The 22,600-nt window shown below is 41.6% G+C and overlaps 1 protein-coding gene across 3 annotated transcripts in view; it reads right to left on the bottom strand.

Moving 5' to 3' along the window:
• Positions 1 to 22,600, bottom strand: part of WWC2 (WW and C2 domain containing 2) — a 203,334-nt gene that overhangs the window by 112,475 nt on the left and 68,259 nt on the right. The gene's annotated exons all lie outside the window — the stretch shown is intronic.

A 22,600-nucleotide genomic window follows, 5' to 3' on the forward strand; every position in this document is an offset into this window, starting at 1 on the left:
ATCTGCCCACACAGACACCGCTGAACTTGCTCTGCAACAGGAAGGAAGGAGGCGTTTCACAATCTAAAGTTTAAAAGGAGGGTAAAACACCAGGAATCTTGCTAGAGGCCTGACAGAATATTAATTTGTAATGATGTTAATTAGGTCCCTCAGCACGTCTATCTGTTTCTATCGCTACAGAGTCAGGGCCAAGCAGCAAAGGGACAGAAAGGGGGAAATCCCAGAAAAGGGTGAGTGGTGGCAGCAAGAAGAAAACCGCTCTTAGGAGAAGTACAGACTACTTCAGAGGAGGGGTCGAGGTTAACTTCGTATCTCTGGGAAAATTAGCTTAAATTCTTCAAAACGAGCCATATTAGACAGGAGGACAGCCAGACTGGGACGGTCCTGAGCCCAGTATACCGGGTCAAGGAGGAGCCTGGGGCGCCATGATTTAAATGGCTCACCCAATGTGTCGTAGCTGCGGAGCCCGACCATTTCTCCAGGCCAAGTTCATGTCATCTTTGCAGCTTCTTGGGCTCTCAGACAGCTCTTTTTCATGGTGGCCAGAGATCTGGTCTTCCTCGAACTTTTACCCATTGGTGCTCGTTTCCTCAAATATTTGAACCCAACGGTCTTGTTTCCCAAACCTGCTCTCCTTGAACCCAAATGGCTGGCTGCCCTCACCGTTGCTCATACCCTTTCTCTACTCCAAAGCCTGCCAACCTCCTGTCTGTAATTCCACCAGATGCTCCCTGCTTTGCTATCACATCCCATCAGTTAGTGTCAAGTATGAACATCCTCTTGTATCGTTCATTTTTTCCCCTCAGCTTATAAATCTACTCAATCCCTCCACACTAAAAAAAAAAATATTAAAAACTTTCCTCAAATCTTCTGCCTTCTCTTTAATGTTCATTCCCAAACCATTTCTTCATTCTAACCCAGAGATCTTAAATCTGGAGGGCTTCAGGGAAACCCCGTCAAAATCTCCCTTATGCCACCTAACCCATCCTAGAGCTACTTCACGAATATACACCTGAGAAGGCAAAATTTGTGCCTGACTCACATTTGAAAGACCACACTGCTAATACCGTTGATTTGGGGACGCAACTGTATTGTTTGCAAAAATGTCAATGCTTACACTCTTCTAGAAGTCAACTTTTACATGCAGTAATTATACTAAAAATACAAAACATTCCCTGTTTACCATGTGTAAATGTGTGCCTTAAGTCCTCATAAACCTGTGCGAAGTACATACAAGTATTACTGCCATTTGAACAGCCCATGCGGGACAGAAACTTCAACTCTAGTCCGGTAAGCACGGGACTGGGTAACGCGTACCTTTCTAGTCACCATCTGTAGTTTCCAGCCACTGGGCTGATGATCCCGTGTGAGGCTGGTACTGTTCTCTAAAGTGTGCGTTTGGCTCCTGATACGGATTTGACTCACCACCAGTTTCTGGAAGACGCAGCAAGAAAGGGGCCCCTTTCAAAAGTTCTGGAGGGAGGGAGGGGTCAGGATGCCGAGGCAGCATTGCTGGGCAGAGGGGTATGCTGGGGCCGTCAATATGGCCCAAGGGGCTCCTGTGGCTGTCAAAGGCCATGCACCCCATGACACAGGCCTTCACTCTGCCCACCTTCGCAACAGAGGCTCCTAAGGAGTAGGATGTCAAGTACAATCACAGAGAGAGGGAAAGAGACATATCAGGGACACAAGACTCCTGCGTGCTTTGACGATTTGACCAACGAGCAAAAATTGCTTTTTAAAAAAACACTTATCTTTCTGATAGGATTTGTAGACCAAACTGCAATTCCTAAGTAATATTATATACACGCAATTCTGAAACAGGACATTATAAAATGATTCGACTTAATTGTTTATATTGTTTGCCTATTTTAAGTAAAAAAAAAAAAAATGTTGGTATCTGTAAGGCCAAAATTGTGAACTGAATTTCCCACAGGAGCTCTTTAAACGTATCAGCTTAGAAATGCTGGTTTCGAGTGTGGCTCCCAAACCTACGTGTACATACAACTCATCTAAAAGGCTTATTCAAACAGATCCCCGGGGGGCACCTGGGTGGCTCAGTTGGTTAAGGGGCTGCCTTCAGCTCTGGTCAGGGTCCGGGGACCGAGCCCTGCACTGGGAACCTGGTTCTCCCTCTGCCCCATGCTCACGTGTTTGTTCTCTCTCACTATCTCTGCCTCCAAAGTAAATAAAATCCTAAAAAACAAAAACAAAAACATTGCTGAGCCCATCTCCAGGTTCTGCCCCAGTAGAGCAAGGTGGGGAACCTGTATTTCTAACAAGATCCCAAGTGATGCCGGCACTGTGGCCCCTGGACCATACTCTGAGAACCCCTAGTTAAACCACTAATCACAGCCCTAATCCACCCAGGTGATGGAGAAATGAAAACAAACTCAATTTAAAAATGAAACTGGAGGCAGGAGGCTTGGCTGCAGAAATACCTATATGATGAGAACTATGTTTATGTAATGTTTGGACAAAATTAATGGCTTAATAATTCTTACTGAAGTCATTTCATATAATTTTAAGTAAACTTTTTTTTCCCTCAAAAAACACAAATTTTTAAAATAAGTTCTTGAAAAGCAAAGTTTTCTTTTTCTTTCCTATTCTCACCCACATACAGAATAGTAATAAATACTCAACATCATTAGTCAACGGGAAAATGCAAATAAAGAGCATAATGAGGTCCCAGTTCATACCCACCAGGATGGCTATAATTAGACCACCAGCACCCCCAATATGAAAAGTAACAAGTGTTGACACAGATGTGGAAAAAGGGGGAGGCCTGTACATTGTCCGTGGGAAGGTGAAATGGCGCAGCCTCTGTAGAAAATAGTTTGGCAGATCCTCAAAAGTTAAACACAGAATTACTGTATGACCCCATACTCCTGCTCCTGGGTCTATGCCCCAAAGAACTGGAAACATGTACCCAAGTCACTGAAAGCCCATTCATGGTCACAGCAGCACTGTCTACAGGAGCCAAAAAGTGAGACACTTCAAATGTCCACCTACGAATGAATGGACAGAGCGTGTGTGACATCTACACGCAATGCAGGATCATCCCGCCACGGAAAGGAATAGTGTGGCTACCGCGCTACAATGCGAGGGCCTTCCAAACATTAGGCTAAGTAAAGCCAGATCCCGCAGATCACACATACCTCCCATATGAAATATCCAGTGTAAATAAACCCAGGAAGATGGAGAGTTAGAGGAGTGGCTGTCAGGAGCTAGGGAGGGGGCGGATGCGGGGAAGCTGCTGGAGGAGGATTTTGGAAGGAGAGAAATGGTTCAGAACCAGACAGAGACGGTGCTTGCACAACAGTGTGAGGGCAGGAAATGCCACTTTAAAGTGGCTCGTTCCGCGGTATGTGAATTTCACCTCAATAAACAATTTTGAAAAAATAGTAACGAGTCCTCACAATGCCAAGACTCCAAGTGAGTAAGATCTCTTCACAAGAGGAAGTTAAATAATAAAAATATGTGAAAATGTGCAACTTCGTTAAAAAAAAAGAAATGCCAAATAAAACAATAATGAGGCTTAATTTTAAGCCTGTTAGGGTATCGAGTTTTTGTTTTGTCTTGTTTTGCTTTGTTTTCCTAATGAAACTCAGTTCCGGTAAGGATGTGGAGAATCAGTTACTTTCTTTTGTTGCATAATTCTGTAACTTGATACAATTCTTTTAAGAAACAATTTGACAGTATTAGAAAACCATTAAAAAGTTGATTCCATTTAACCTAGGAATGCTATTCTTACCCAGTATTCCCTGAATTCTGTCCCACAGGACCACTCCTCCAAAGACTGGGCGCGGCCACCTAAGGCCTCTTACTAGCCACCGTCTTCCCCACAGCCTCTGAGCTTCTCCAAGGCAGGGCCCATTCTGCTCTCTCCAACCCTAGCAAGGTACCTACCTCGACAGGTCAGAGTAGGTGTCAACTGAATGGATGCAGATTAGAAAGAAAGACAGAAGTGAAAACAATTATGGAAGGACTGTTACTATTTTTAAAGTTTTCAATTTACATAAATGTAATAGTAAATGCATTTATTAAAAGAATAAGATGAAGGTTAATATTTAAGTGATCATTGATTAATATAGGAATGAATATTGATAATAAAGACCGTGGGACAGGAAAGGAGAAAAATCTCTTGATATTACACCAAAATGTCTGGTCCTATAACTTAGTTTGGTTTATTATAATTACATTATGTATCACAAATGAATAGCTAAACGGAAAACAGATTCTTAGTTACAGAGAGGTGAAAGAATTTATTGCAGGTGTTAGAGTAATTCACCCATTTTTTACAAGTATTTTCCCCTACAGAAGAAAACAGAGTGGTCAGCAAACACTTTAACCTGAACCTCTTTTCTCTCCTAAGTGCCAAGAAATGTTTGCCCATTGGATTATTTGGTTCTGGAAAAGAGTTTGAGAATTTAAGTAGACATGCCAGTAAAGAAGAGAGGAGTGCCGGTGGGAGGAAGAGGGCTCAACAGGTGATTAATTGTCCGAACAGACCAACCCACCCAGACCGCCTCGTCCTGCTAACTACAGCTTGAAGAGCACACGCATCACGGCCGCCATCGCAGGCAAGAGCCGTTCAAGGACCAGGACTGGAAGATGCTGGGGGGATTCACTCAAGAGACAGTGCTCCAGCCAGAACAACAAAGAACTAACCTACAGCACCATCCCTGGACAGCTACAACCTTACTGTAGTCAAGCTCTTTCTTAAGAAGAGGCTGACTCAATGATTAAAATGATCCTGTACTACTTTTATCAAAATCTAAGGAGCTGGGAAGTTATTTTTTAATCCCTATAACCCTTATCACATAGGGAAAAACCCTAGTTCACAGTGTGGTCACTCCAGGCTACGTTTTTCTTAAATAAATGTATACCCATATACTGAAGCACATATAATATTATGCACATTTTTATAAGATCGGAATATTAAATTAAATAAAATATACAGTATATTTTTGAGCCTTGCCTTAAAAAACACAAGTAATACATTCTCATTACAAAAAAATATATAAAATAGAATAAACTATTTGTAAAGTCCTGCCTTCATTTCCCTATAGAAAGATATATATTCCCACACTTTGGTATCTTTTCAGTCTATCTATAAATTCACATGCTATTACAAAACGTATGATTAGGCTCATGCTATGTGCTTTTTCTATGACTTTATTTAGTTGGCAAAACAAGTTAGAAATATTTCAATGAGCATAACTACACATTTACTTCAAATTTTTAATATCTACATACATGGAATGGATTATAGCCCATTATTTGACAAATCATTAATTAACAGACATTAGTTTCATCTTCCTTCAAGAGAAATGCTTCCGTGTACATGCTTGCAAATATTTTCAGCAGTGTAATTATTTTTTAGAATGAATTCCTGGCAGTGAGTCAAAGGATATACATATTTTTAAAACTTAAAAACATCAATATATATTAGAGAGATCTTAAAAGACATACTAGCATTTAAAAAAAATTTTTTTTTAAAGATTTCATTTATTTATTTGACAGAAATCACAAGTAGTCGGAGAGGCAGGCAGAGAGAGAGAGAGGGAAGCAGGCTCCCCGCTGAGCAGAGAGCCCGATGCGGGACTCGATCCCAGGACCCTGAGATCATGACCCGCGCCGAAGGCAGCGGCTCAACCCACTGAGCCACCCAGGCGCCCCAGCATTTAAAATTTTTAAGATTTTATTTATTTATTTGACAGAGAGAGAGAGTAGGCAGAGAGGCAGGCAGAGAGTGAGGGGGAAGCAGGCTCCCAGCTGAGCAGAGAGCCTGATGCGGGGCTTGAGCCCAGGACCCTGAGATCATGACCCAAGCTGAAGGCAGAGGCCCAACCTACTGAGCCACCCAGGTGCTCCAGCATTTAAATTTTTTTAGTTTAAATTTAAATTTAAAATTTTTAAATACTCTCCTCCACAGTGGTAGTGAGCGCCCATTACCCAGGTTCCACCACACCTGATAAGGTCCTGGGAAGAGGGGAAATCTAACAATTACTACAAAAGGTGTGTAACTTTTCCATATGTTTATTTGCATCCTTTGTCCTTTTTAAAAGTGGGCTGTCTGCCCTCCATACTGATTTGTAGCAACTTGTAATACATGTTGGCATTAATCCTTAGTCAGGATGCAAATATTTTTTTTTTTTCCCGAGGATATTACTAGTCCATGAACTTTGTTTAGGGTAAGAAAAAGAATTGATTATTTAAACATAGTGGGAGGGGGCATCTGGGTGGCTCAGTCGGTTACATTTCTAACTCCTGATTCTGGCTCAGGCCATGATCTCAGGATTGTGAGACTGAGCCCCAAGACAGGCTGCGTGCTCAGCTGGAATCTGCTTGGGGTTCTCTGTCGCCCTCTTTTCTCTGCCCCTCCCACCTCTCTAAAAAATAATAAGAGAAGAAGAAAAGTCTTGCAAAACTGGACTGACAGGGGAAAAAAGCTAGCTCCTGTATCTTCCTTCCAACTGTACTGATTGATTGCAGGTAAGTCAAAAGAATTACATGTGATAAGTGAAGCTGAAGTATGAAACCCACAGAAGATACACAAGAATTCTTTATGACTTCTGGGTTCTGTTCCCACCCCCAGCGTTTCAGACGACAGTCCTTTAACTCTTGTCACTGAAAAATAAATACAATGAAAACAAGATCATGCGATACATTTCAGAGAATTCCTCACACAGATGTAAAGCTTACAGCTGGCTCTGTTAAAAAGGCAACTAAGTATTAGAAAGGTGTTAAAGACATACCAGCACCAGACTGACTCTCTCCTTACAACAGAAAAGTTAACGGGACTAAAATGTACTTAATATGATGTCCCCATTCTACGACACCCTCCTTGGGAAATCCGGTCCTAGGCCAATGGAAGACCCCGGCAAGGAGAACCATCGTCGGGACAAGTTTAAATTGAGGAAGGTGAACCTAATATCAGTGAACAGAACAGACTAAACCAGCAGCATCAGGGTCGACTAGTAACTTACTAGAAATGCAAGTTACCAACTTCCTCCCCTCAAACCACTACATGAGAGCCTCAGGGTAGAGCTCTGCCCTCCCTCCTCCCACCTCCCTGCTGCCTGCCCCGGGGGAGAGCCGCTGGTTTGGAGAGGGGCTGAAACAGCTCGGTTTTCCATTTTACCATCCAGCAGTAAGCAACGGCCAGGGAGAAAGGAAAGCAATGCGTTGGCAGCAGACAGGATGCCGTGAGGGAAATAACAGCATCTGAGGCTGCCAGGGAAGAGAAAAGGCTCCTATAAAAGTGGGGTTCCAGACAGGAGTCCTTGAAAGTCAAAGCTGGATCCTGAAAGGCTGGGGGTGTTCCTGAAGCAACGCACTCACTCAACAGGAGAGCAGTAACGGAGGAAGTTTCTGGTTCTGTGGTTTGAGCATGGTCACTGCAGCATGAATAAGCAAAATTATCAGGAATTAAGTACCTTTAAAAAAGATGTGGCCTGTGAAGTGCTAGAGGGACATGCAGGTGAAATACAGACTGAAATTTCCACAGGGACATCAGATAATGGATGAGAGGAGTGCGCCAGGCAAGGCGTTGGGATGTACCCACATTTAATGGGACAAAAGCAGAAAACAGAAAGAAGGGCTCTGACAACAAAGTTCAACTGGAAGAAGGGGAAAACCCCACTTCACTCTCTTCTTTTCACTCCTGCCCACAGGAAGTCGTAACAAAACTACCAACAAAGGAACATTTCATTCATGCGTTCACCAGACCACCAAATCTCTACTGATGGCCTCTGTCCCCCACTGGGATACACAGGATGGGGGACAGCACGGTTCTGGTCCCCCAGCAGTTCTTCCACAAATAACCAGGGATGGGCCATCTGTCCTCTGGATGTAAGCGCAGCATGAAAGTGTTCCCCAGGGAGAGCGAAATGTTTGCTTTGAAAACCAATGAACTTTGAGTGTATCTGCTTTTTGTACCATCAGAAAACGACTGACATCACACCAGTCAGGTAGTTCTGTTGAACACCAAGTAATTCTCCTAAGGACACTACGTGAGCCTCTCCAGGGACCGGAGCACCCAGTTCTCGAGCTGATGTCCCAGGGACCCCATACTGTCAAAAGGGAAGGAATCCTCTGGCCAGGAAACGCACTTGGCAGAGTCAACACGGGCACGGCCTCTTCCCCACGACACCAAATGCCGTCACGATGGTTGCTCTCCTGCCATCCTGACCACGGGAAGCAGTCACGGCTCAGGCTGGAATTTTATAACCCCAAGCCTCGTTGTTGCCGTTGAACAGCATTACTGAAGTCTAACTTCTATACCATAAAATTCCCCATGGTTTAAGTGTGCATATCAGAAATTTTAAGTAAATGTGTAGAGTTAAAATCACCATGCAATCTCAGTTTAGCACATTCCTACCAACCTGAAAAGATCCCCTGTGCCTAGACGCAGTCACCCCCTCATCCCTACTGCCTGCCCCAGGCAACCACTCATTTAAGTTCTATCTCTACAGATGTGCCTTTTCTGGAATGTCAGAACAATGGAGTCGTACAACTTGTGGTTTCTGATGTCTGGCTTTTTATTCAGCATAATGTTATTTTGCGGTACATCCATATTGTTGTGTGTGTCAAGAATTTGTTCCTTTTACTGCAAAATAGTGTCCTATTGTATGGATATATCACATTTTGCTTAGCCATTCACCGCTTTATAGACCTTGGGATTGTTTCCGCTGGTGTGAATAAGGCTGCTGTGACCATCTGCAAACAAACGTTAGCTTTTGGGAGAGAAACAATGATCCGACTTCAAGCTCAGTGTGAAGGGCCAAGTTTTATGACATGGTTGGCACAAGTTATTGGCAGAGTGGTCTACAAATACTGAACATCAGAGAAGAAAGAAAAACCAGCTCAGACCAACAAGGTATTAGCTTATTAACCTCATTAACACCAGAAAATCCTAATGTTTGTCCGCTGGCAAAGGGGGACAATCCTACACGACTTCACTGCCCAGAGACAGGACATCTGTACTTCTGATGTCTACTCTACCCACTGCTAAAAACCTAACCGAGTCCGTGCAAAGTAAAGGAAAAACCAGTCAGCCCGATGCACAGGGAGCAGAAACAGGCTTTTATCACTGCAGCTCCATGTGCCTGGACACCCTCTCCACCACTTGTCCACCCTTGTCCACCACTCTCTCCCAGCTCGGCTTCACCTTACAGCTGTCCTTTGAGATTCAGCTTCCTTAAAAGAGCCTTTGGAATGTGCTGTCTTGCCAGGCAAGCCATCCTGCCCCCCCTAAGCTTTACGAGTTAAGAGCATCGTATGGAGCTCTGTACAAGCTCTGGTTTGGGAAGTATTTTTTCCCACCCCCAATTGGTCATTTTTCATACTATTCACATTTTTTTCAGTTGACTTGTCTATTCTATTCAATGAGTCCCTCCTGGTTTTTCTCTAGGCACGTAGCATAGCCCTTGGTGCTCAACAGATGTTAGAGAAAATGAATGAGTGATCGCTAAGTCACACTTCTGCGTCGAGACCCAGTGTCCACCCAGCCAACATCTACCCGATAATTGTGTGTGTGTGTGTGTGTGTGTGTGTGTGTGTGTGCAGGGGTTATGCGGGGGGGGGGGGTGGCTCATAACCACACTGAATGTTGAACTCACACAAAACATAACCCTCACTCCCATCCGCCCCCTCCCTTCCCCTAAGACCACTCCTCCAGATTACACATCTTGGGAAATGCCATGATTCCCCAACCCAGAGGCTTGATCTGTCCCTCTCCCTCATCCCCAGAACCCCTACTCAATCCATCACAAATCCTTCAGGCTCAATCCCCAGACACCACCTCAACCCACACAGCTTGCTTCCTCCACCTCCCCTCCCTTTGATGGTCCCTTCTCCCCCCCACCCCTCTCTTCGGGGGTCCCCACAATTACCAACGTAGTGTGTATCCTTCCAGACCTGTCTCTGCAAATAGCTAGAAAACGGTCTGCAGCGTTAACATAATACGCTGCACGTGTCATTCTGCAGTTCCCCTCACTCATCCGAAGACAGAAATTGGGACCTTTCGTGTTGCTCTCTCATTTTTTATAGAAGGTTTAGACCACGGTTTATTTAGGCTTTCTGGTACCTCTGGTACCAATAGGCAGTTGAACTGTATCTAAAAGCAACGCTGTACCGAGCCTTCCTGAGTGAGCCCTCGGGCGGATACTGACAAGAATTCTGCTCAGGCACAGGTGCCCAAAGCTGGCCTCAGACGGTGCCGCCCGCAGCACGCCTACACATACGCACACAGGATGGTGGCTCCCGAGGGGAAGGCGACCCCAGGCCAGGGTGCCTGACCCGGGCAGTTCCCAGGTTTGCAGCCCTGCAGCTGGGGGCCACGGAATGGAGTGCTTGGCTGCCGGGGCTGGTTTCCAGCTACTATGCCGAGGGTCACAAAGTTTCCAGGCTGGACATTCTTAAGAAGTAAGCCTTGGTGACTTGCGGGGAAGTATCTGGGGCTTCACTTCTATCCTCTGGTTTTTACTTTTTCATGATCTACGCCTACAGATAAGCATTACATTTAGATACAAAGCAAATTAACATCACACTGTTCATCAAGGGAAGCTTGTGTTGTTTCCCTGGATCCCTGGCAAGCCTGCCTGGGTAAATGCTCCAAGAAAAGTAGGTTGTTCTGGCTGTGGCCACTGCATTCCTGATAGATTGCACTGAACAAATTTCTGATGCTAGGGCGATGCTATTAGTAGATCCTAACCTGGCATTAAGACGTCTCATTATGACTGACCCGAAAGTACCAGTCTTCAAGAATGGGATGACCCTGGGCACATCTGATCACACTGCCACAAACAAAACCATGTCTGACGCCTGCAAAGAAAGCTTTGAGGTCCAGGAGTCCATCACCTTCTGTGTACCCACTCTTTTTCTTGATGAAGAAAAAGCACATGTTGAAAAGTGTGCTTCATGTTTCAAAGATGACTATTATATACACCTGCAAAAGATCTATGCCTGCCCCCATATATGTTACTTTGGAAATTTGTAACATTGGTTAGTCAGTTTCTATACAGTGTCTATTCACATATCTTATATATAATGTGTCCATTAAAAGGATGAACCATCCATTTGCATGTTTTAAGTATAATGTCTTCATTACAAAGAGGAAACATCTTTCTATTATTTAGCCTTTCCTGAACTGTACACTGAAGGAGTATAACAAAACATTTAAAGTTTCTGGCCAAAGGTCCTATAATTTACATCTTCGACTTCTTCGTATTAAACTGTTTTCTATTAAATGTAAAGAGTATAATTTTAAGTTATTAACATCAGGATCCAATTCCCCTCTTTGGTGATATGACTGGACCGAGACAAATCTGAATTTCTTAAAGTCCATTTTCAGTGACCAAGTTATCGATCATGCGTAATCACCATTCCTTGGATTTATAGTTTAGGTGACGATTTTACTTCTTATTTTTTAGTTGACTTGACACAGCATGAGCAAGAAGCAGACAAGTGTATAAAAGCCACTGAGATTTGTAGGCTGCTTGTTAACTCGGCAGAGCTGACGAATACACAAGTCTAACTAAAATAATCAGTACCCGTCATATGACTCAGTTGATTTCCTCAAAGCTGCTATCAAGTCTGATCTGTCTTGTTTATTGATAGTCTTTCTTCCTACCTTCCCACGACTTGCCTTGTCCACCACTGCAGTCCTTGGTGCCTAGAGCAATGGCTGATGTGCATTCAACACACGTTCAATAAATGTTCTTTCTGCCAATCACTGCATCTGCTGACGACCCCGTCAACCAAACACTGAACTGCTCTCCGGATGCAAGACTTCTGCATTGCAAAGCCCCTCATCTTGGCCCCGGGTGCAACTAACACACAAACCAAAAGAATCACAGAAACTTTTTTAAAGCTCCAGGGTTGGAATTTCAAGAATCAAATAACTGAAAACTAGGAAATGTTCCTAAGCAGCCTAAGGAATGGCACTAACATGCTACAAACCAATGCCATACCTGGCATCTGCTTTGCTAAACACGGGATTGAATTTTTATAACTTATTCGAAGAGTTTCTCTGGAGCTATTTATTTCCTTGGGCTCTTACCCTCTATTTACCTCTGGCATAGCACCAGGTCCTCGAAGCACTAAAAATTAAGACATATGGAATGTCAGGAATGTCTGATAGCTATACTAACTTCAGAGATCAGCCCTCAGTCATAAACAAAAATGCACGCCCTTTGAGCTTTGACTCAAATTCAGTCCAAAGTGCACAGAAGTCAGGAGTTTGAATGCTGGCAAAGTGTACAAGGTTAAGTGGGCTGGGCAGAGCTCTAAATATAGCTCTTCATCACCACAAAGATAAATATTGCTTCTTTATCTACAGCGGTTGTGAATTGAATGTGCAAAGCACACTGCTTGGTAAATTTTTAGATTAATAACACCTGATTTAGAAAAACAAGCCATTAAGATTGTTTATGAAATAAACTTCAGTGACTCCCTGATACTGGACCTAATATCTCCTTGTCGGGGCCTCGATTTCAGTTATTAATCCAGTTCTACAGGTGTTGGTACTTACAGTTCAAGATTAAGTAAAAGAAAAAATGCAAAATACAAGATGCTTGAAGAACTGGCTTTTGGTCCAAAAGAGAAGCAACAACCAATTGTCTCATGTTTATCTCAATTAGGTCCCATTTTTTAAGGGGGAATAAAAGGTTATAAAAGAATTCTTGGAACAACGAAGGTAATTTAAATATAGTAGATATAAGGTGATATTACAGAACTTTTTTTTTTTAATTTCCATAGTTGTGATAATTGGTATTATGGTTGTGTAAGAGAATATTCTCGTTCTGGGAAGATATATACTAAACTACTTAGTAGTGAAGGGGCATAATATCTTAACTTCCAATGTTTCAGCAAAAAAGCTAAATATAGATACAAATATAACATATACATATATGTAAAGAGAGGAACGGAAGATAAAGCAAATATGGCAATAAGTTATTTGTCAGATCTAAGCAGAAAATATACATGTGTTCATTGTTTTCACTTCTTTGTATGTTTGAAATTTTTTATAATAAAATGTTGGGGGGAATCCCTCATTAAGGAAATTCCAGTAAACACAATAGACTCAATACACGTGATGACATACACACCCTCTAGAACACAGCAGCCAGGGGATAAAAAAAGGCATACACACAAAAAGACAAAGGGCAGATCAGTGGACAAGTGCAACAAAATTTGAGGTGGTGGAAAGCAAATGGCAGAGTAGTAACTGACTTAGCGGACGTGAGAAATAGAAAACCTAAATCAGCAAGCAAGCAAGCTTAGAAGCTGATCGATTCATACCGCAGACCCCTAACCTGGCTCTGGAATTCCGGTGTCAAGGACTCAGACATTAGGCCTTGGCCAGGGAGGACTCGCTGTAAGTCTGTTAAGTGGTAATCAGAGCTGCAGCCTGCTTCTGCCCACCCTGGTCAGAAACAGACAGTTCCTCTCCAAACAGCTCACAGACAGGGACTGTGGACTCCCTCCTGGGCAGCTGCTACAGCTGAAAGAGTGAAGACATCGTTGACAACAGGAGGATTAAGGGACAGTCTACATACCTTTCCCTCCTCAGCTTGCAGAATCTTGGCAATCAGGCTTATATTTACCAGGCAGGGGATGGTGGGGAATTTCCCAAGAAAACTATTAAGAACAGGAAAAGAGATCTGTTGACATTCATGTCTGGGAATACCATAACAGAGAGGCGGGGCTAGATCACTACACAACGAAGCTCTACCCACAAATACAGAGCTTCCAAAGAGCATTTTATGACTCGTTCTTAAATATGTCTGGGGGTTGTATCAGTCAGGACAAGCCAGGTGATGCTGCATCGAAAAACAATGCCAATCTCAGTGGCTAAACACAACAATCTCCTATTTCCCACTGAAGCCAAGTTCAAAGTGAGTCTGGATGACTCCCCCAGGCAGCTGGTCCCTAGAGCCTGGCTCAGCATTCCAGAACACATGTTGGGTGACTGTGGCACCTCCATCCCAATATGACATGAATCCTGTGGGCAAGGAAGACGCACACACCACTTCTGTTCACAGTCCACCGGCCAAAACAAGTCACATAAATGCAGGGAAATTAATCCTCTCACATGCCAGAGGGAGTTAAGAACCAGAATGGAAGGCATTAGTTATGTCTAACATAGAAATAAGAACACTACCTGTAAAATAAAAGCAGAATCTAAAACAAACACACAGAAATCATAAAACAGGCAATGCAGTAAATAGGAGAAAATTTCAATTTTGTTTAGAGAAGTTTCAATTAGCACCTTCAAGGAGTTAGAACAAAACACCAAAAAGGAAATATTTGGAGAAAGAATTTTAAAACTCTTGGAAATACACAACACGAGAACAGAAATAAACCCATCTATTGAAGTGTTAAAATCAAGTGAAGAAAATGTCCCAGACAGTAAGACAGATAGAAAGGAAAAGAGAGGAAAACTGGAGGACCAGTCCAGAAGATCTAGTATCTGAGCAGCTGGAGTTTCAGAGAAAATGACATACATGTGAAGGGGAAGATACTCTCCAAGATGTAGTGCAAGAAAACTTCTCTGAACAAAACGACATAGGTTTCCAGATTGTATATGGCCCACTCAGAACAACGGTCAAAAAAGGACCTAAATCAAAGCAGAACAATGAAAAATTTTACAACATGGAGGCAACAAGAGTGTAAAAGCTTCAAAGAAGAACCAGGTCACCAAAATACATACAAACACACACACACACACACACACACACACCCCAAACAAATCAAGAGTAAGACAGGCTTTCCTAACAACAAAACAACTAACAACAAACAACAAACAACAACAACAAAACTTCCGAAAAAGAAATTTAAAAAATGGATCCCACTTATAGTAACATCAAAGACAGTAAAATACTCAGGAATAAATTTAACCAAAGAGATGAAAGAGCTCTACTGTGAAAATTATAAGACACTGGTGAAAGAAATCAAAGGTACAAATAAACAGAAAGATATCTTACGCTGATAGAATTGGAAAAATTAATTGTTAAAATGTCACTATTGCCAAAAGCCATCTATAGACTCAATGCAATCCCTGTCAAGATTCCAATGGCGCTTTATCATACCAGTAGAAAAAATACTCCTAAAATTTATATGGAACCACAAGAGAGCCCAAAGAGCCGAAGAAATCCTGAGGAAGAAGAAAAAGCAGGAGGCACCATACATCCTGATTTCAAGCTCTAGCATCAAAACACTATGATACTGATAGAAAAACAAATAAACCAATGGAAGAGAATTGAGAGTCCAGAAATAAATCCAAGCATATAAGGGCAGCTAATATTTGACAAGGAAACGAAAATACCCAATGGAAAAAAGGCAGTCTCTTCTATAAATGGTGCTGATATTGGATCATTGGATATTCACATGTACAGAATGAAAACTGGACCCGTCTTAAACCCCTCACAAAAATTAACTTGAAATGTATTAAACATTTAAATGTAAGCCCCCAAACCATGAAACCCCTAGAAGAAAACATAGAACTAAAGCTCCTTGACATGGGCCTTGGTGATGAATTTTTGGATACGATGTCTAAAATAAGCAACAAAATAAAAAATAAACAAAGATTTCATCAAACTAGGAAGCTTCTCCACATCGAAAGAAACAGTCAACAAAGTAAAAAGACAACTTACAAAATGCAAAAAATATCTGCAAACCATATACCTGATAAGGAGTTAATATCCAAAATATACAGAGAATTCATGCAACTCTGTAACAAAAATAAACAAACCACAGTAGCCCAATTAAAAAACGAGCAGAGACCATGGATAGACATTTTTCCCAAAGAAGATATATGAAAGGTCAATAGGTACATCAGAAAAAAACTCAACATCACTCAGTATCACTGGGGAAATGCAAATTAAGACCACAATGAGATATTATAGCCATCATCAAAAAGACAAGAAATAACAAATGCTGGTGAGGATGTGAAGAAATGTTTGTGCACTGTTGGTGGGAGTACAAATTGGTACAGCCATTATGGAGTAACCTCAAAAAATTACAATTAAAACTACCATATGACGGAGAAATTCCACTTCTAGGAATATACACAAAGGAAATGAAAACACTAACTCCAAAAGATATTTGCACACCCATGTTCACTAGCAGCATTCTTTACAATAGCCAAGACATCAAACAACCTAAGTGACCATCGATAGATGAATGAATAAAGAAGCTGTGGTATATACATAAAATGGAATATTATTCAGCTTTAAAAATTGAGGAAACCCAACCATTTGCAATGGAAGACCTTGTATTATACTAAGTGAAATAAATCAGAGAGAGAAGAACAAATACTGTATGATTTCACTTACATGTGGAATCTTACAAAACAAATTCATAGAGAATGATCAGACCCGTGGTTACCAAAGGCCAAAGGCATGGGGAAGGAGAACTGGAGGAACGGGGTCAAAAGGTAAAAACTCTCAGTTATAACATACATAAGTACTAGGGATGGAATGTACAATATGGTGATTATAACTAGCACTTCTGCATGACATATGGGAAAGCTGTTAAAGGAGTAAATACTAAGCATTCTCATCAAAGGGGAATTTTTTTTTCTTTTTCTTTTCTTTTAATTGTATCTAAATAAGATAAAGGATGTTAGTTGAACTCCTACATTTATGCCATAGTATATATAAATCGAACCGTCATGCTGTATACCTTAAGCTTAAACAATGATGAATGTCAATTGCTTCTCAATAAAACTGGAAAAAAAGAATCAGAAAGTCATCACACTTCTCAAGACTGAAAGCTACAAGTCAGTGAAGCAGTATCATCAGATTTTTGAGTGCAGATTATTTCCTTTTTTTTTTTTTTTAAGATTTTATTTATTCATTTGACAGAGGAAGAGCACAAATGGGGAGTAGTAGGCAGAGGGAGAGGGAAAAGCAGTGCAAGGAGCCAGAGAGTGCAAATTATTTCCAACCTGGAATTATATCCCCAGCTAAAATATCAATCAGGTATGAAAGTAGAAAAATGTGGCATATTCTGAAATGAAAAGTTCTAACAAATTCATCTCCTATGTCCCCTTTCTAACGCAACTCTGCCAAAATGACAGAAGAAACCAAGAAAACTGGAAGACTGGGATCTAAAAATTAAGTATTCAACACAGGTAAAAGACACATCTACAAGATGACAGCACACGGAGAGCCCATAAACATATGACAGGTGTAGCAGTTATAGCGAATAACCCGTCGGAAGCGGAGACCAAGGACAGAAGGAGCAGGACGTCTGGAACCAAGAGAACACCTGCTGTGTTTAAGGAGATTTAAGTTCTGGCAGCAAATAGGCGACAGGGACATAGAAAATTAAACCAATGAAAAACAAGAGATAATTATTAACCACAGAAAAAACAAAGGAAATTCAATTATAGTACACTAGATTGGTCATCCAGAAACGGTATTTACATAGTCATAAAATGTAAACACTGAATACTGATTTCTTCACAAGGGGACAAAATACCCCAAGATGATGGATGAGGGGGAAGGGAGGTGTGGGGGGCACCCGTGAGAGCCAAATCCTCATCCAGAACAAGAAGTCGATTCTCAAAATCTGAAACCAAAAAATTGAGACATATAAATATGTTATTTAAAAACACAGAGGAGGGGTGCCTGGGTGGCTCAGTCATTAAGTGTCTGCCTTCAGCTCGGGTCATGATCCCAGGGTCCTGGGATCGAGCCCCGCATCAGGCTCCCTGCTCAGCAAGGAGTCTGCTTCTCCCTCTCCCACTCCCCCTGCTTGTGTTCCCTCTCTCGCTGTGTCTGTCAAATAAATAAAATCTTAAAAAAAAAAAAAAACCTTAAAAAAAATAAAAACACAGAGGTAAACCCAACAAAACCCATTACATAGGTAGGTTGACTCTGGGGAGAGAGAATCAGGTGTGGCTCAGAGGAAGTGGGTCAGAGACCATGGCTTTGCCTCGGGAACTTATTTTGTTTGTCCATCACTTATAGACAGAACTTTGAAACAAAGTTGTAAAATCTCCCTTAGGTTTCCAATTTTAATTCCAAAAGTCTCAAACCTTTCTCTACTGTCTCCACTGATTTTAAATTTACCCATAATAAATCTCATATAAATTGTTAACATTACATTTGCTCACAGCTTATGTGAAGTAGATTTTTGTGGTACTCTAATGCACGTGACCTAAACATTTGAAAATCTCACCAATATTGTCTTTTAGTATAAACCACATTTTAGTGAGTCTTGAATAAAATTGAAAATACACATAATCTTATTCTAGCTTTTAATTTGAAGCTTCTATTACATTCAGTATGCTGTTAAGAGATCCCAAATAATATACCTGAAAAGCATTCCACAAAGTGTTACACCCTAACATTAATGCCTTTATTTTCATTTCTGAACCCTTGACTCTGCTCTCCAAGAGGCTACAGTCTAACTGGCAAGATAAGGCACATTCAGAAATAACCTACCATAAGGCCATCTGTGCTAAGTAACATGTGAATGATACAAAGAAGAAATGAAGACGGCTGAATAAAGCAAGTTTGCATCCAGATGCATCTGAAATGGTGGTTGTCATGCTAAGCTCGCATCAGCTACCTACTCTCCTCCTTTTATAAAGCAGAAAAACAAATTCATTCGAGGAAATTCCTCTTCTTAGATGTCATAATATGCTGACTCTCTCTGTCCTATTATTTCCACTGCACTCTCAAAAAAAAAAAAAATAGTCTAAGAAAATCAATATAAATGAAAAACTATGTCCAGAAAGTGCTTTTCAACACCGGACGCTCCAGCAGGACGGGCTCTGAGTTCTGTACCCACCCCTTTGCAGCACCCCACCAGTTCCCCAACCTGGCAAGCAAGCTTTCCTCCTCTGCCTTCTCCCTGCACCCACACATTCTTCCAAACGACAACTCCAGGACCTCAGAGCTGCAAAGTTTGCCGGTAGAAGCCCTGCAGCTGTTGTCAGGGAGCCGAAGATCACGGTCACAGAAGGTTTCTGAATGTTTTATTCCTCCCCTCTCTGAGCCTCGGGGTGGCCTGGTGAGTTCTCTCCCCTTGTGGACTCCGTGTCTGCCCCCTGAATGTGACATTTGAAGACGGATGATAGATCAAAGAAGACGTACTATTTTCTAGAGTGGAAATCATTACCTGGCCAAGGACATAGCAACTGCTAACCTAATGTTTTTGTCTTTTGTAGGTTTATAAGAACTATCTGGAATTCTGGAAGAAACCTCTCACCCTTATTTCTGCTGTGGCTTTATGCTGGTTTTGTCCAGTGAACCTACTATTCTCTAAGGAACCTGAAAACCTAGATCCCAAAGAAAATAAAGTCATCATTTTGAAGTGTGCTGTTCTTTTGAAGCTCAAACTGGGGTCCACAGGAAACCACTGATTTTACAGCAATTTCTCCACTTAGGTAAAATATCTACCTGATTATTTATATGAAGTTAGAATCAGGTTTCAAAGGTGTTCCTGGGATGAAAACATAATTTTACATGATGTGTTTATTTGATGATACAACTTCACGAGATAAATGGCTTATGAGAAGAAGTTGTAGCATTTCATCTAATTCTTCCTTTCTTTACACCAGGTCTTGAATCTCCAAAATTGCTTCCATATCATAAATACTACGTGATGTAAACAAGTGGGTTTTTAGGCATGAAAATATTCACCCCACAATTTGGGTACATCATGGTCACCCCGAAATTGTATTTTCTCAGGATTTCTCCAATGGACATCCAAAAATATAATGATTAAAACAAATTAACTTCCCATAAAGTATAAAAAATACACAAAACCTGCTTTCAGTCCTTTCTCAGACTTCAACAGCTTTATTGTAACACGTTTAATTTCAATGAGTATCAAAAACAATTATGGATAATTAGAACAAAATAAAGTTCTCACATGCCAAGAACTTCTAAGCTTGTACTTACTTGATCAATTTTGCTAATTTTAATATTTCCAAATGTTTTTAAAAGTACAAAGATCTAGACTATCAAAAGATGACATTTCCTAATTACAGACTTTTTTTTTTAGAAATTCCTGCATTTCCACATAAGCCATAATTTATTTAAGACTTACTTATTTTAGAGAGAGAGTGAGTGAGTCGGGGAGGGGAAAATGGAGAAGGGGAGAGCGAATCTCAAGCAGACTCCACTCTACGCAGGGGCCGTCTCAGGCTTCCTCTCAGGACTCAGATCATGACAAGAGCAGAAACCAAGAGGCGGATACTTAACCGACTGAGCCACCCAGGTGTCCCGTACACAAGCCATAATTTAAAATCCTATTTCAGTGCGCGAAAATGGTATCTACTGTCCTTGCTTTTAATTGTTGTTCTTAATGATTTCGACCATCGTTGACACGCGCTTTGACACTCAGGGACAGACAAGGAGTGATCAACTGTTTTGACCGTCTCCCTTCTTAATGTCTGCTTTCTTCTATGGATTTCTAGGCACTAGACATTTTTTAAAAGTAAGGGTCAACATTCTTAAAGTAGAACAGGTGTCTTTACCTTATCACAACTAAGCCATGACACAGAGCCACTGGTGGGCCGGAAGTCATCGCAAAGTCCCGAAAATACTACTCTATGGTCAAGTGAGATACCTACTACACAAGAAATCAGGGCGCCTGGGGTCGGTGTCTGCCAAGAGCTTGCTGGGAGAGCTTAAACAGTTAACAATCTCTTTGATTGTTAGTTTTCTTCATCTATAAAACCACAGGGCTTGACTCAAAGTCAATGCATGCTCTAAAGCTTAATGATTTTTTAGATTTTTGCAGTAATACCTCACTATAGATTGTAATTCATATCTTATTTTCCTACTGACTTCTATAGAAATCTAAATGATCCTTAATTGGCAGGGGCTCCTGTGCCCCCAGAAAGCCCTTTACTATACCTGGAAGGAAATACAAAGATCTTTATAAATCTTAAAAAACAAAAAAGTTCACTGACTTCCATTGCCAATTGCCTAAAATCCAAGATATGTATGCAGTTTGGCATTCAGGATACCCCCAAATCTGACCTCAACCATCCATCTCAACTTTTGTCTCCAATGATTCCCTTTCCTGTTCCCAAAGTTACAAACTTTCTGAACATGTCTTTCCTAAGTACCCCAAAGCCTTCTCATCACCCATGTTTTTGTTCACAGTACTGTCCATACCTACACTGTTCTCTATCTCCACAAAGTCAAGTTTTACCTAATCCTCAAAGCTGGAGGGACCACATAATTACCACCCAAACTGGGATGATTTGACAGTGAAAGGGGATGTTAGTTGAGTGGGACACCATGATACTAGGAGTAAGTGGGGCTCACCCAAGCAGACAGAGTCATGGGATCACTCTACACAAAGCCCAACTCAAGTGCACATCTACTGGGAATAATCTCTCCCTCTCCTAAAACTCCACTGCGCTTTAAATTTGTATCTCTTTTCAATGATCATTTCTGCTGTACATCTGAGCTACACGTGTAATAAGCTTTATCTCCCTTACCAGTTTGAGTCATGAAATGATTCAGCATTATACTCCCTACAATGCCTAGCATATCAGTAAAGGTTCAGTAAATATCTGATGAATGAAAGAGCTCCTAGGTATGTTTAACTCTGGTATATTGCATTAGCTTCTTTCAAGTTGGTTACATACCTTTCAAATCATCATCATGGTTCATGCAGAAAAGAACCACACTTCTCGGCCACACCAAAGAGTCATGTCCCTCAGAGATGGGCCATGTTCACACACTGTGATGGTTTGTCCTAGTAACGCAACTTCCTTCATTTATCTGCCAAATTCACATGACGCCATATATATTGGGACAGAAACCCTATCACCCACCACTTGGTGCCTCGGTAACAGCTACGTGTCTAAGCCCCGATAACAATATCTACAGAACCGCTTCCAATCTGTGAGATGTTTCACGAAGAGCACCGTTCTCTCTTGGCAAGAACCTTAGATCTCAGGATAAAGAGCTGAGAGGTTACTTACCATCCAACAGGCTCTGACTGCCCTTAATCCCAAAGTATTTCATCTATGCCTTTCTTAGGCTATTGACAACTTTCTAGTACACATTCTGGACACCATGGGGTCCAGATCTGTACTCTGGAGTGCACAGAATAAAATACATAGGACTCAACGAATACAGACTTAATTAATCTTAAATCGATGAGTAAGTGACTTGAGGTTCATCAACAGCCTTACTTACTTATGCAGAAAGGAAGAATTTCCATGGCCCTGCAGAAACCTGAGATATACAGTGAGTCAGGCCCGCTTTCTCCACATATCCCAACTCCTTCATGTACAAAAGCCCCGTGAGACAGATGTGATGAGTCCTCATTTTGCAAACTACTGTACGGTTCAGAGTAACAGAGAGCACTATCCGAAAGAGCTGCTAAGTGGTGATGGAGTGGGGTCTTCAATCTCAACCTTCTGACCATAGGACTACCTTGGTTCACCAGGACACACTGCAGTGAACTTGACAGACGGCATGTATATAACACAAAGCATTACAGGTCGCTAGCTTCTCTCATCCCTGAGAGCCACAGGCTACCCCAGACAACTGCCCCCATGTCTTATGTAGTTCTATTAATTTTCTGAAACCAAAGGGGGAAAGCTTTCATT

This window comes from Mustela erminea, chromosome 21 (genome assembly GCF_009829155.1).
Source record: "Mustela erminea isolate mMusErm1 chromosome 21, mMusErm1.Pri, whole genome shotgun sequence".
NCBI lineage: Eukaryota > Metazoa > Chordata > Mammalia > Carnivora > Mustelidae > Mustela > Mustela erminea.